Below are 15,425 nucleotides of genomic sequence, written 5' to 3'. Positions count from 1 at the left end.
ACATCCGCACTCTGTGGCAGTGCACTCTGAACTTCACAAAGAGTATCCGCCCTCCAACGGTGTGTGACCTTTGATGCCCTTTGAATTTGATACGGTGTGTTAGGGCTTGGAACCTCGTATTGCATTAGTCATGTTTGATTTCCCCCTTTTATCTTGGGACTGTTATATAGACTCACTTTATATAATATTTCACTGCTTCTGGTGGAACTCGCAGAGACCCATCTGGGCCACGGCACCAATGTGAGTGACCGGGGTTCGAACCTGGGTCTTGCCCACAAGACTGTGTTAACCTGCTGAGCTAGAGCTAATGCAAGAGTTCAGGTCTCAGGTCTCAGGCAGAGTTACTCATCACGCGGTTGTTACATAGGCCTACCTAGCACCTGTCAGTGACAACCATCCCACAACGGGGGTTTTGTCTGTGGTTATGTGACTGTCTCCTGCAACAGACAGTCAGTCAGTCAGTCAGATAAACTAACATAATGTTGCACTTATATTTTCACAGACGTGTAATGCGCCAAATCGTATAACCATACACCACGTTGTGCCGACTGTATAGGCCAACATTTCCTGTTTTTCATGGTATTTTTGAGTAAACTTTCCAGTGAGCATCATTATCCACAGTCACTTCACATCATACAGATAGATACCTTAATTCAAAATTGAGAGGGCTATAGTTTGTTTGGGGGGAGCAGAGAGATTTACTGGTCTCCCCAAACAAACTATAGCCCTCTCAATTTTGAATTAAGGTATCTGTCTGTATGATGTGAAGTGACTCTGGATAATGACGCTCACTGAAAAGTTTACTCAAAAATACCACTCCTACTATAGGCAAACACACACAAGTCAAATCAAATTTTATTTGTCACATGCACTGAATATAACAGGTGTAGACTTTACACACACACACACACACACACACACACACACACACACACACATACACACACACACACACACCTACTGTAGCTCACCCTATTTCCTCTCTACATTTACGTCTTTATAAAATAATAATAAAATATGTGCCATTTAGCAGACACTTTTATCCAAAGAGACTTACAGTCATGCATACATACAAGGCATCATGCTCTACCGACTGGGCCACACAGGACATTATTCATTACTACATTTGTCTGTAAATGATACTCAACTCAGACTAAAGAGAGTGGATTTTTCCCAGAGTAACTACATGAACACCAAACCCAGAATTTCCCCCAGAACAAACATGCACTCACACGTGACTGTCAGTCATGTCAAGGCTGAAGCCCTGCAGATGATCCTTTCGTGATCATGGTAACGGCCCTGCTACACTATAGCCATCCGGCGTCCCGCATTGAGAGCAATATTAATGCAGTTTTTTGTTGTTGTAGGCACTAACTCAGCCATGGTTCGTTGGACAAAGCCTATGGGAAAATGTATGGAGTTTTTGAGTAATTGCCCAAAAATAAGGTCTGTGGTAAACACAGGCTTAGGAGATCATATACGTTTTGTTCTATGAGATAATCTTGGTCATTTTGAAGCATTTATGTCATTTAAAAAAGCACATACAGCACCTAAAAGGCTTTATAATTCATAAGGTTCATGATAACTGACTGATATCTCAAAGAATAAAACGTGTAAGATCTCCTAAGCTTGTGTTAACCTCAGACTTTTATACGGCATTCGTTCCAAATGGCACCCTATTCCCTATAGCGCACTCCCTGGTCAAAAGTAGTGCACTATAAAGAGAAAAGATTTCCATTTTGGACATAGTCACTACTACATTGTGACATGAAACCTGTACAGCCCTCATAGTCTGCTGCAGTGTGTTTACTCTAACTACATAGAAACTGCAAGGTGTGCAACATCAAGGAGTGGTGCCTCTTATGCATACAAAAGTGCACAATGGCACACAAAAAACAACTTCCAAGGGAACCTTAGACGGGAAATGATGCAGTGTTTCTTTTTATTTAGTCATTGCAGAAGTTTTTTCATATTGTTTCCTTATCAGCCGAGTTACACACGCTAACGCAACGTGTTCCTTAGTGAAAATAGAGAGATGTACCTTACATCAAGGTCATGTCCTAAAGCACAAGCAGGGATTTGTAATTCAGTGTGTCAGTTTCAATGTAGGACAGTCCCTTATTTTGACCCATACAATGAAAATCACAGTGGCTCTCAGAGAGAGAGTATGTGGTTTAGTCCCCTCTTATTTGGAAACCACTGTTTCATGTGAGACCCATTCACTAGGGTCTTCATCTAGATACGCCACACGCGCACTACATATCACTGAGGGTGTCCCTGCATCTATATGCTTAACCTGTCTGTGTGTGTGTTTGTGTGTGCGTGTTGACTACAGTACGCATGGGGATATGAGAGATGAACATTAATTTCGTATTATTTGTTGTTGTTGGGTGTATGCTGCCCACAACTTCAAGACTCCATTCTCAATAGTTTCCCAGAAAATTATATTACATCAATTATAATTCTTTGATTCACATTTATAAGATAACTCAATCTTTATTTACACACAATCAGTTGTACAATTAGATGTATACCATGTGACTTAAAGAACAGGCTTACATAAAGAACTTGGTGTTTTTCAGCAGTCAGCGCTCAAAGGCAAATTAAGGCTCAACTCTCGTTTAGCTTTTGTATGAGAAGGATTGTGATCTGAGGATGACTGTGATCAGTATCGTCCCATTCAGATTTGATGCTGGACCCCCTGCTTCTTCCTGGGCCACCTGAGTGGAGCTCTGGGTTTGGTGCTCATGTAGTCACTCTGGGAACACTCCACTCTCCTCAGTCTGAACTGAGGATCAACCACATAGACAGAGGTGGAGAGTGAGTAGGGTGAGCTGTGTATACGTATGCAGTGGTAGTTGTATAAAACTGTCTCCATGCATCAAACACTTATGTTTTAAATACATAATACTATATTGCATTATTAGACTTTTTTTGTGTCATTTAAACTTGTATTTTGTGCTTATTTTTACTTTGTTTTTTACTTCTATCTTTGACTGTCATTCTACCCCCCACCCAGCAACTTCACTCCCACTTATCTCCAGTTCCACATCCCAACCCTCAATTTCCCTCAGCCCATCCCACCTATCTCTGCTGGCCACCCTCTTCGTATTTCTACACGCAATATATCTTTCAACTATGCTGTGATGTTTAACATACAATTTTGAATCTATCGAATAGAATCAATAGATTGTGAGTTGAAGATAAATACTTTTACTAAGAGTATTAGTATGTTAGTAATTGACTGACCAGGTCTCTCCAAATTTCCCAACAATGCATTTCTAGGGTCAATTTTAGATTAATGTTATGCTTTTCAGCCATTCCTGAAACTGACACCAGAAACCGGCTACTTGAGGGCAGCACAAATGGTCGATTGATTCTGTATCCTCACAACAAAATCTGCAGAGCTGCGATGATTGTATGCCCCATATATTCAACATTCGTTGGTGGCAAGAATTCTGTACAATAATTTTTACTGAAACGCACAAAGTGTTGAATCTTGCCTCATTTGATATATCAACTCGTCGTTTTATACACAGTACCAATCAAAAGTCTGGACACATCTGGACACTCATTCAAGGGTTATTCTTTATTTTTACCATTTTTTACATTGAACAATAATAGTGAAGACATCAAAACTATGAAATAACACATATAGTATCATGTAGTAACCAAAACAGTGTTAAACAAAGTAACCACCCTTTGACTTGATGACAGCTTTGAACATTCTTGGCATTCTCTCAACCAGCTTCATGAGGAATGCTTTTCCAACAGACTTGAAGGAGTTCCCACATATGCTGAGCACTCGTTGGCTGCTTTTCCTTCACTCTGAGGTCCAACTCATCCCAAGCCATCTCAATTGGGTTGGGGTCGGATGATTGTGGAGGCCAGGTCATCTGATGCAGCACTCCATCACTCTCCTTCTTGGTCAAATAGCTTTTACAATAGCCCTTACACAGTGATGACGTTGAATGTGTTGCTGAGCAATGTGTTGCTGATCATAAGAGCATTTAGTATTTTTTTCAACCTAACTTTTTTTTTTGGGGGGGGGGATTTCATGTTGTATTCACAACCAAATGTAAATCCCAGCTACAAGTTCATGTAACGAGTGACGCTCTCCTCATCCTCGGAAGAGGTGAGGAGAGAAGGATCTTCAGACCAAAACGCAGGCTCAGGGAAATAAGCCATCTTTATTATAAATTACGATGGCACACGAAACGAAACAAAAACACTTTCCAAACTACAAAATAACAAAACGACGTTGACGAGACCTGAACATAAACTTACATAACTAAACATAAACTTACGTACAGGAAACAGACGACATCGAAACGAAAACGAAACAAACAAACGCTACAGTCCCATGTGGTACGAACATAACATACGGACACAGGAGACAATCACCCACAAACAAACAGTGAGAATGCCCTACCTAAATATGACTCTTAATTAGAGGCAAACGCAAACCACCTGCCTCTAATCAAGAGCCATACCAGGCAAACCAAAACCAACATAGAAACAGATAACATAGAATGCCCACCCAACCTCACGTCCTGACCAACTAACACACAAAAACTAACATAAATAGGTCAGGAACGTGACAGTTCATCTCAAGGGGATTCAAACGATGATTCAGATTGCTTTTCACTTTGATCATGTGCACACATGCACACACAGCTTTTTTTATCTGAAATTTCTGGACTTTTTATGGAGTAAAAATGTATTCCCATTCAAAATCCAATATACCCTAACTCCTTAAGCCTAAAATAGCATTTTAACTAATTCAGGACATTATCTATGTTGTCAGGACATTCTGATGACTTGTGTAGGAAATGTAAAAAACACACACAAAGGAAATAGCTTCTGAGCCTGAATCCTGCAGTACACTATATTTTACCTAGCCCCAAATCTGTATTATTCATATTTCATTATTTGTAATTTCATAGTATTTTAACCCACACATTGAACATGTTCAGAGAGAGAGAAAGAGATATCATAAAGTGGTGGAGAGATGCAGTCACAGAACTGTGTGGAATAGAAAACGTGAGTCACTTAGTTTCATCCCTGTCACCCCTGCCCATTCATTTCTGCAAAGTCCTATCAAAATGAGGAAACAGCCAATTCAATGCATTACATACACCTGCTTATTCTATTCATAATATAGCTGCAGTATAGATGTTAAAGCATATCCACATCTGTAATTGGGGTTTAAATACAGTAGTTGAGTAATGTGTTGGAGAGATCCAAACAACTTCTAGCATCCCCACCTGAAAAACCATGCAGCTTTGCGAGCATTACAATCTTGAATGATCTGCAACCCTTTGATTGGGCAACCTTTTGCTTTTGTTCTAGTTATCAGAATGTTCTGGTAGTGCTATGGATCCTGCCTGATGTGACATTTGTTGATACTGAGAATATAGATGAACTTTAATGACAAAGTCCAATGGGTGAAACATTCAGATAGAAATGTAATAATTAGAGCTGAAACGATTCCTAATTCTACCTGACAGACATTTATATCTGTTCTACACAATACCCTGAACATTCTATAACATTGCACCCTCCTAAACAGGCTCAGATCTTACCTTTACAGTTATGGGAGCTTATCATGTTGGCAGCACTGGAGAGGCAGAGGGAGAGGAGGGTCGTGGGTATCCAGGAAACGTTAATCTTGAAAGTTCTCAGTTTTGTCGTGAAACTGAAGCTCCCCTGATATCCCTTTACAGTGCACAACAATCAGGGTAAATGTGACGATACACTGTAGGCCAAACAGAACGAGACAGTGACTGCTCTGCTCTACCTAAACATACAACACATGCTTGTCACACGATGACAGCGTACATCTCATTACATCCTTCCCTGTCACTTCACTGTGACCAACAATCTGGCCTTCGTCGACTGTAAGCAACTCTCTCTGCTGCACATCTAACAGGGTGACTGACTGCACAGACTCTTGAGGGGAAAAAAACACACTCCGTGGCAGTGCACTCTGAACTTCATAAGACGTTTCTGCCCTCTACCGGTGTGTGACCTTTGATGGGCTTGGAACCTCTTATCGCATTACTCATGTTTGATTTTCTCCTCTATATCATATTTCACTGCTTCTGGTAGAACTCGCAGAGACACACCCGGGTTTCTCTGTTGCTATGTGACTGTCTGCTGCGACAGACAGTCAGGAAAACGCTGATATTATCCCAGAGACAGGGGTGTAATACATCTCGTTGTGGTCACAGTATAGGCCAACATTTCCTGTTTGTCATGCTTTTTCTGTGCAAGAACTTTCCAGTGAACGCATTATTCAGAGACTCTTCATATCATACAGGTATCTTCATTAGAAATGTAGTGTGCTATAGGTTGTTTAGGGGGAGCGGAGAGATTTACTGGTCTCTTGCACACTACAGCTATAGACACACACACAGAGTCATGTCATGCATACATACATATTTGGTATGGGTGGTCCCAGCGGGAATAGAACCCACAGTCCTGGGGTTGCATCATGCTCTACCAACTGAGACTAAAGAGAGTGGAGTCTTCCCAGAGTGCCTACATGAACAAGTTTTCATTACTCCCCTCTAATCAGGGACTGATTTAGACCAGGGACACCAGGTGGGTGCAATTAATTATCAGGGCAAATAGATAATCAGCAGGCTCTGGACCTTGTAGGGTAAGAGTTGAATACCCCTGGTCTAGACCATAGCTGTGTTTGAATACTCATAGTAACAGCACTATTTGTGATGTAAATTGAGTATGTAGTATGCTTATTGGTCATAGTATGGATATAGTTAATATGCCAAAAGCTCCCGGATGTCGTACTACATTTGCAAAAATACGAAGTATACAATCAGTGGACAATATTTCTGTGCTTTTGGGGCCCATAATGCAATTCTTCAGAAGTGGGTGTGGCTTCACAACATTTTCAGATTTGAAGAAAATGGCAGAAAATATGCAGCTGAAGTCTGTCAAGAGCAGATACAAATTAATTGCTTTAACAAATTATGACAAATGTTAAGCAATATAATAATAAAGTAATGTATTTTCAAATGAGTTACGTTACATGTTATGTTGTATGACAATTTGTTAGCTTCACTAGCCTTATGAACCGCATAGCACATCATTACAGCAGTTGCTTGTATGTACCGGTATGTTAGCTAGCTACCGTCCAGTTTTACAACTGACTAGGTATCACCCTTTCCCCTAACGTTAGTTGGCTACTAATACATTGAAATTGACAGTATATTAACTACATACTATCTAACTAACTACCCAATGTTTTGACTTGATCATTCACGTCATTCTTAGCTTAGCTAAGTGGTATAGTCATTGTGCATTCTCAATGGACAGTGTTAATGAAGTCGTAAGATGTCGTGCTAGTACTTTATTTACTATGCTAACTAGCTAGCAAGAAGTTGCATAGCAACAGCATCAGCTTCCGGTAGACAGATGAAGTGCTAGTACACTTAACTGAAAGGATACCATTTGTTTACAGTATACTACAATTAACTTGTAGTATATACTCATCAAGTATGTAGTATACAGTATGTTACTATGGGTATTCGAACACAGCTCACATAACTTCTGTTTTTCATAGCCTTCTTTGACAGCATGGATGGTTCCGATCAGAATAGCCAGTAGAATGTTCCGTTTTGTGAAAGATGGTATTGAACAAAGCCTAATATCTACTCATCTCTTTCTCTGAAACACTGAGGGCCTAGCATGTCAGAGAGGAGAGAGCAGTGGTAAAGGTCACTGATGGGTCAAAACATCACAGATTGAAAATGCTGATTGTGTCAAAACCAGAGCCAACTGGTGCTTGCCCATCACTGTCAGACTGTGTTTAGACAGGCAGCCCAATTCTGACATTTTTTCAACTAATTGGTCTTTTGACCAATTGTGTTTTCACATCAGATATTTTTCAGATCTGATTTGTTTACTAAAAAAAATCTGAATTGGACTGCCTGTTTAAATGCAGCCTGACACACCCAGATTCAAGTATTCAGCTCATCAACCGTTTCTCTCTGGCCCAGAGCCAGGGAGAAGGAATAAAAAAAGTCATGGCAATATTGTCCACTAGGTGGCATAATTCGTTTAGATGCATCTCTGCTGTTGATAATTATATTTGTATGACACATTTAAACACACTTTTGACAAATTATTTTTCAAGCACTTATATATTATATTTATTGTCACATAAGTCCTTTGTACACCATTGCCACTTTATTAGGATACCACTTTCAGATTTAGCCTAATGAGGTAATGGTCAAAGGTTATAATTAACTTGCAGTATCCTACAACTGGGTAAGATGGCGCTGACAGATATCGCAGCTCTGCTTCTAGCTCCTTAGCAACTTTGCAGTATTTTGTTTTGTTGTGTTATTTCTTACATTATTAACCCAGACATTTTTTTGTGTTATTACATACAGCTGGAAATAACTTTTTATTTTATACAAGCATTTCGCTACACCCGCAATAACATCTGCTAAAAAATGTATGTGACCAATAAAATGTGAACTGTACAAGGGTCTGGGGTTGGTAGAATAGAAACACCAACAAATGGTAAATCATTTTTCTATGTGTGGAATTCATGTAAGAGATTAGAAAGAATTTGCAAAAAAAAAGATTCTAATTTGACAGGATAATGAATGAGGTTTGACAAAAATGAATCAGTCCATATGAATTTGACTAACAATCCCATGAACTGGTACATGGCATTGGCTTCTTCAGCAGTCTGGTTGAGAAGGGTGCAACTTCACTCCGCAATTCGGGGCATTCCTGCATCTGCAGGAGTGGACCCTGTCTTTATACACTACTTTTATTGGTAAATGTTTAAGCTATGATTCCAGTACATAGGTTGGAGGAGAGGGGCGCTCCAGTACAGTAGATCGTGGTAATTCACCATAATTTCGGATGCCAACCGCTGATCAACCTAACAGAAGAGGCGAGGCAGACAACAGTAGCTAACTGTAGCTCAGGGATCGCAACTTTGATGGAGACCACAAAAAATCTGAACTCGTCATGAGGTGCCGCAGTTGCTCGCGGGCCTGCATACCCCCAAATACACACTGCAACCAAAACAATTCCACTTTGCCATAGAGTGGAAAGAAATGCAGTTCAATGATATGAGTGAGACTGGCCAACAAAATCAATGGGGGTAATTTGACCATGATAACAAGTTTAGATAGCTGGCTGCAAAACTAACTTAGCAATAACAAAAAAAAGAGTGTTATCTGACATGGGCTAATTGACTGACATAATAGAAATGCTGATGCACAACCACATTTCAAAATTGTACCTTATATTCTACTATTCTAACTCGCAACAGTAAACTGAGACCCCGACTGAGTTCCAAAAAAAATGTATCAGAGGGCCTTCAAAAGGGGGGCCGCAGGTGGAGTGTCCTTCGCCCTTTACCAGAAGTTATGTTAATGACAGAGGGCAGGTGTTCAGCAGGCGGGAGCGAAGGACCGTGTGTGCTAGTGTAGTCCTAATAAGGATTCCAGTACATGGGAGCACACGGTGTTGCCTCAGGCTCCCGGCGTAGCTAGCGATAAGGCGGGGGCGACACCGGTAGACGTATCCTTCGCCCCCGCCTTTTGGGTACGGTTTTCTCCGGTACACAGCAGGTGGGAGGCAACAATGTGTGCTGCCTTGACACCGATTATAAGCTAGCACGAAGTGGCTCGCGCCTGCAGTGCTAGCGGGAGGCAGGGGCGACTGGTAGACAGTGTCCCTCCTGTCAGCCATGGTTTTCTTGGGTACACAGCAGGCGGGTGCGAAACCGTGTGTTAGCTAGCACACGGTGTCGCTCACGCCTGATGTACGGTTTCCTGCAGTTCTGTTAACGATGAGGAGGGAAGGACAATGTCCAGCTGGCAAAGAGGACTCCGGTAACCAGGAGGCGTGGTCGAAAAAACAGATAATATTCCCATTTTGACACACATTCGAAAGCGCCACACGACATACCCAAGCATGAAGATGTCCTGCTTGGAGGGGGGCCTTCATACAGGAACCAATGGGTATACAAGGGGGGTGGGGAGGGCATTCATTCAGAAACCAATGGGATGCTCGGGGGGGGGGGGGGGGGGTGTTCGTGAAGGAACCAATGGGATGCTCGAGAGGTATGTTCCTGCAGATGTAGAAATGCCCACATGCAGGAACGCCCCGATTTGCGTGCTGCAGTTGCACACCAGCACACTGGGTTGGAGAGGTGCTTGCTCACTCCCAGGATAGCGCTGTTGATTAGTCGAGCATAATTCTGGGCTGGACAGGAAACAGGAGACGCTTAGCGTGCCTCGCGCAACAATCCTGGGAAAGAGAATGAGGATGGGAATATGTATGTATTTTCACGACGAGCGGTTAGTTAAAAAAAGATGAGGACAACGGGCACTACAATTCTTTTAACTGTTTCACATAAGCGTGTTATTTGGACCATTAAGTCTTTGGAACAAATACCGTGATTACTGCGTTTGGTTTTCATCAACCATTGGGGGGAATACAGAAGAGGAGCCGGTGTTAAATCCCAATTTGACTGTAAGTGGGTTGTGAAATCAGCTTTTCTCACCTATAGATGTGTTTAGGATTTATTTATTGTTAAAAACTAACAATCTACTTAACAAAAAATACCTTAAACGAGTTATGGTGTACGAGCCTAGGTGATCCTTATTGTAGAGTCTCCATGAAAAAAGGGCCGAGAGACGGGAATTGATAGCCTGCTGGGTGTGAATTGTTTGTGGAGGAAGGGTAGTTTGTTGTATAGGACCTCACATTTGAAATATGGCTATGTTTTTAGATAAACATTTATCTTTTATAAAGGCTATGATGTCAAAACTAGTGGTATGTTTGAAAGAGTTCTATACTTTTGCGGTGTTCTTATGCGGCCATTGAACACTCCTTGGATAAAGGGTGTGTGTGGCTGGCCAGATTAGGGAACACCACGGGCTGACCATGACCTATTGAAAAAGATTATTGAACAACTGTTGTTAGGTCGTCATACTAGTGAATGTTTTTTTATGAACAGGCCGGGGATACAAAGTAGCACTGTGTCTGTGAATTGCTGATATGAATGTCAGTTTATGATGGTCTAGGATGGGTAAATTGTTTTCATGCAAATTTGCTGACATCATCGTCGTCTCTCATCAAAGTCGATTTGTCTAACGGAGAACAGCCTACTGCGCAATGTCATGCCATTTTCAGCGAAATATTATGATAGGTTTAGTGCCTCGTTGAACAACGATATTGCTGTCAGTGTCTCCACCCTGTTCAGACTGGTCTCGGACTAGACATAATAGTAAACGTAAATTAGGGACACCAAATTTGTATGTTCTCGGAATACGTGAGGTTGAATTGCATTGAATTATATGTCTGGCAGAAATGAGTGTTTGAATCCGGAAAGTTGCTCTCACGATTTCTACAAGCCAGAATGTTTAATACAATTATATATTAACATTTACCGGTTCTTGTGGCTGGTCCTTTCGGTGGTAGGAATGTGAGATGATACATTCACAGGAAAGTATATTTACATTAACTTTTCAAAGCATTTGTAGTGCATTCCGATTTATATCACCTGAAGCATGATCAGTAGAAAAAAATACATGCACACTTGCTGAGTTTGTGCACGTGTTTACATGGTTCTGCACATGCTTCAGGTGATAGAAATCTGAAAGCACTACCAGCACTTTGAAAAGTTGATGTAATTATACTTTCCTGTGGATATATTGTCTCCCAGTCCTGGACATATAACGCGAACGTCTAGCCACCCAAAGGTTATGTGTACAAATATCATCATGGACAATTAGCAACTACTTACTTTTTAGCTACTTTGCCCCTACTTAGCATGTTAGCTAACCCCAAACCTTTTAGCTAACCCTAACCCTTTAACTTAGCTCTAGGGGTTAATGTTAGCTAGCTACCTAACGTTAGCCACCCAGTAAAAATCTATTTAATCCATTTTAGCATTAGGCTGTAACATAGCAAAACGTAGGAAAGTCGAGGGGTCTGAATACTTTCCGAAGGCTTGAATGCCAAGCGTCAAGTCTGGAGGAAACCTGGCACCATCCCTACAGTGAAGCATGGTGGTGTCAGCACTCAGGACCTCAGACTGGGGTGAAGGTTCACCTTCCAATAGGACAAAGACCCTAAGCACACAGCCAAGACAACGCAGGAGTGGCTTCGGGATAAGTCTCTGAATGTCCTTGGAATGTTCTTCGATCTGACTTGAACACGATTGAACATCTCTGGAGAGACCTGAAAATAGCTGTGCAGCGACGCTCTCCATCCAACCTGACCGAGCTTGAGAGGATCTGCAGAGAAGAATGGGAGAAACTCCTCAAATACAGGTGTGCCAAGCTTGTAGCGTCATACCCCAGCGTCATACCCCCAAGGCTGTAATCGCTGCCAAAGGTGCTTCAACAAAGTACTGAGTTTTGGGTCAGTAAATGTGATTTTTCATTTCTTTTTGTTATCTAGCACACAGTGCTTTTGATTTTGATCTGTTTAACACCTTTTTGGTTACTACATGATTCCATATGTGTTATTTCATAGTTTTGATGTCTTCACTATTATTCTACAATGTAGAAAATAGTAAAAATAAAGAAAAACCTTGGAATGAGTAGGTGTGTCCAAACTTTTGACTAGTACTGTATGTATATGAGTGTTTCTTGGCTAAATAGACTGTGACAATAGACCCAAAGACAAACACAGAATTGAGAGTGACTGCGTTTCTCTGCTCATAGCTTCAGACAGACATTCACACTGTAAAGTTAATGACCCTTCATTGAATGTAGAGTTCATAGCTCATTTTGCGAAGAGGAGCAGAGTGCAAGGCCTCTCTGGGTGCCATATGTACCCAGGTTCCCAATACCTGCTAAAATGTCAAAACCAACGTGTGTTTGGTGGGCATTTGTTAACTCTAGTAGGGCTTGGAAAGCAGAGGTTTCTTTTTGATGAGCTCTTCTTGTGAGGGGGCACAAGCATTCCTGGCACGCTGTAAGATTGCTAGTGAAACGAAGCGTACTGGGTGAAGCTGAAGAACTTATGACGCCTTTATATCTGTCCAACATTTTATGACCATATGGTATTTTTTTTTAGGCAAGCAGTGTTCCAAATGGCACCCTATTCCCCATGTAGTGCACTACTTTTGACCAGGGCCCATAGTGCTTTGATCAAAAGTAGTGCAATATATGGGGAATAGGATGCCATTTGGGATGCAAACCTGGTGTCATTTTATTTTCTCTTTTTTGAACGGCAGATGTAAGGGAGTTCAGTGTTCCACTTTTTCCCCGAGGCCAGGGAGGGAGAAGAGTGGGAGGAAAACAAGAGAGAGACTGCATGTCTGGGAGAACTGCAGAGCACAACAAAAAACACACAGCTTACAGCCACTGCATGGTTTTCCCATTCACTACTTTTGTTCAAAAAAACATGTTCTCTACCTTGTCTGCTCCCATATTTATGTCACCCTCTACCCTTTTTAGCGGTAAAAAGGTACCACGTTTAAAAAATACAAATAAAATCCCCCTACCCCTTTCAAATATACAAAAATAATGGAAAGGCCTCTGTGTACAAGGCGCTATACAGTAGGGACAAGGAAGCCACATATAACTCCCTCTTTATTTTCATGTTCCAGTGAAAGTAGTGAAGCTGCTGATCAGATGACAAAAGCAGTCCCAGCTTGGTTAATGATCCCTGGGGTGCTGCACATGTACAAGGCCCTCTGCTCTGTCACCCACCACATGTCCCTAGGCACAAAAGGCAGCTCTCGAGCCACACAAAGAGCAGCAATGCCACTGAGATGACGGGTGTAGGTTTACCCAGGATCTGTTATACCCAGAGTGGGTGTGGGGGGGGCACTTCAAAGATATTCATAACTTACTGTGATAGAGAGCTAGAGGGGGGATTGGAAGGTGGTGGGGGGGGGGGGCAGGGAAACCTGTGATGGGGCCTGCTGATAAAGGAGGTATCCCTGCTGCCAGTGCCTTGGGTGGGGTTGGGGGTTTGGGAGAGGGCGTGGTAGGGGCCTGCGAAGGGCAGCTGGCGCCATGGTGCCCGACCGAGTGCCACCCCCATATACAAACCAGAGCCCACCCTGCTTTCCTAGGCGTGAGTTTCCCCTATTGTAGTTTGTCCTGGTACATGGCCTCTGTCTCCATAGGTCCCTTAGGGTTCAATATAGCATTTTCTTGACCTTTGATGACAGCTGCAACTGCTATTTTGGAACAAAGCCAGCCAGCCACCCGCCTGCCTGCCCCTCCTATGGACCAAGATGGAGAAGGACATTTTCACTGACCAATTGTTCATCGAAATGTACAAAATCCAAATCTAGATGGCTCAATGAAATGAACAAGAAAATCAATGTATTTTTCATTTACATAGTGTTAATTGATTGATACTGTAATTCACATGTGTCGTTTTGATTTCTTTGCAATAAGAAATTAACAGGGGTTCTTATCTGAATGTTTTAAATGGATCGGGAGCACACATCTGTGGGTCCATGTCTAGATCATGTTTTCAGACTGTTAGAGGGCTGGTGTTCAGACTCTGTTCTGTCTGTGATTGGAACAGGCAGAAGGAGGGCACCCTTGCCTGTGTTGAGGGAAATACAGGAATACATCTGGGTCCTCATTTAGCAGGAGCGCTCAAGCGATGCCATGCAGGCTGCACAGGAGTGATGAACAAAGTGATGCAGAGGCAAAGTGTTGCCCCACAATGAAAGGAAATGCTCTCCCCCCTCTACCCCGTACATCTCTCTTCTCCCCCCCCCCCTCTCTCTCTACCTTCTCTTTCCCTCCCTCCCTCTCTCTATATAGTGTCATTTATATGCAGCTTAGGTAGTTATTAATCAGTCAATAGCATGAGCACAATGGTGGCTGATTTTAAGGCTTCTGCATGCTTAGGTTTGGCTGGTCTGACGTTTCATGCGCTGAAATATATATTTTCCATATTCACAAAAAGCTTATTTCTATCAAATGTTGTTCACAAATTTGTTTACATCCCTGTTAGTGAGCATTTCTTCTTTGCCAAGATAATCCATCCACCTGACCGGTGTGGCATATCACAAAGCTGATTAAAAAGCATGATCATTACACCGGTGCACCTTGTGCTGGGGACAAAAGACCACAAATGTGCAGTTTTGTCATACAACACAATTCCACAGATGTTTTAAGGGAGCGTACAATTGGCATGCTGACTGCAGGAATGTCCACCAGAGCTGTTGCCAGGTAATTGATTTCTCTACCATAACCTCCTCCAACATCGTTTTAGAGAATTTGTCAGAACGTCCAACTGGCCTCATAACCGCAGACCACGTGTAACCAGCCCAGGACCTCCACATCCGGCTTCTTCACCTGCGGGATCGTCTGAGACTAGCCACCACGACAGCTGATAACTGTGGGTTTGCTCAACCAAAGAATTTCTGGACAAACTGTTAGAAACCA

The 15,425-nt window shown here is 42.1% G+C and overlaps 1 protein-coding gene across 5 annotated transcripts in view; it reads left to right on the top strand.

The window, feature by feature from the left end:
- Positions 1–10,181: 10,181 nt before the first annotated feature.
- raph1b (Ras association (RalGDS/AF-6) and pleckstrin homology domains 1b) overlaps positions 10,182–15,425 on the top strand; it is a 68,000-nt gene continuing 62,756 nt past the window's right edge. For 3 of the 5 annotated variants that reach the window (XM_055929326.1, XM_055929325.1, XM_055929322.1), the window contains exon 1: positions 10,183–10,527. The gene's annotated coding sequence lies outside the window, so the exon portion shown is untranslated. Of the gene's footprint in view, positions 10,528–11,682; positions 12,424–15,425 lie in introns of those variants that run through there. The other 2 variants (XM_055929324.1, XM_055929323.1) reach the window with 2 other exon arrangements.

This window comes from Salvelinus fontinalis, chromosome 7 (assembly GCF_029448725.1).
Source record: "Salvelinus fontinalis isolate EN_2023a chromosome 7, ASM2944872v1, whole genome shotgun sequence".
Taxonomy (NCBI): Eukaryota; Metazoa; Chordata; class Actinopteri; order Salmoniformes; family Salmonidae; genus Salvelinus; species Salvelinus fontinalis.
This window is presented reverse-complemented; position numbering and strand designations above follow the sequence as displayed.